The sequence below is a fragment of the Microtus ochrogaster genome, chromosome 5 (genome assembly GCF_000317375.1).
Source record: "Microtus ochrogaster isolate Prairie Vole_2 chromosome 5, MicOch1.0, whole genome shotgun sequence".
NCBI lineage: Eukaryota > Metazoa > Chordata > Mammalia > Rodentia > Cricetidae > Microtus > Microtus ochrogaster.
The window spans coordinates 68,361,842-68,362,418 of NC_022012.1; positions in this window are offsets into that span (position 1 = coordinate 68,361,842).

Sequence of the window (577 nt, forward strand, 5' to 3'; positions counted from 1 at the left end):
GAGGAGGAGGAGGAGGAGGAGGAGGAGGAGAGGAAAGAAAAGAAAAAGAAAAAAGAAAGAAAAGAAAAAGCTCCCTTGTTCCATGCTCAGATCCACTCCTGTCCCAGTTCTACCATGAACAATGTCTCTGTTGGATTCTTCACCAAGAGACTGTCTGTGAAGTTACTGGGTCTCCGCCAGCAGTTGCCAGCAGAGCCAAGTCCCTCCTTTGAAAAGATCTCCTATAGGAATTCTAGTTGTAACATTCCTTCCTGCCCCCTTGTCAGTTGAAAAGGTTCCTAGGAACATTTATCTTAACATCAAAACCAGAATTTTCTGTGATTTCCCCAACCAGCTGAGGTTTCAGAGCATGGTTCTACCCAACAAATAGCTCAGCAATTATTTAGTTGTTGGATGGGATAAGTGAAGCTAAAAATATGCTTTGATTTAATCCTTAAGGTATAAATTATAATTTAAGTTGCTCACACACACACATCTTGTTACATGAGGTATATCAGCACTCAGCAAAATCATCATGGGGAAAGAACTGGAATTTCTGGTGACAGAGGATGGTTTATAAGCTTTGTTTAGTCATAAA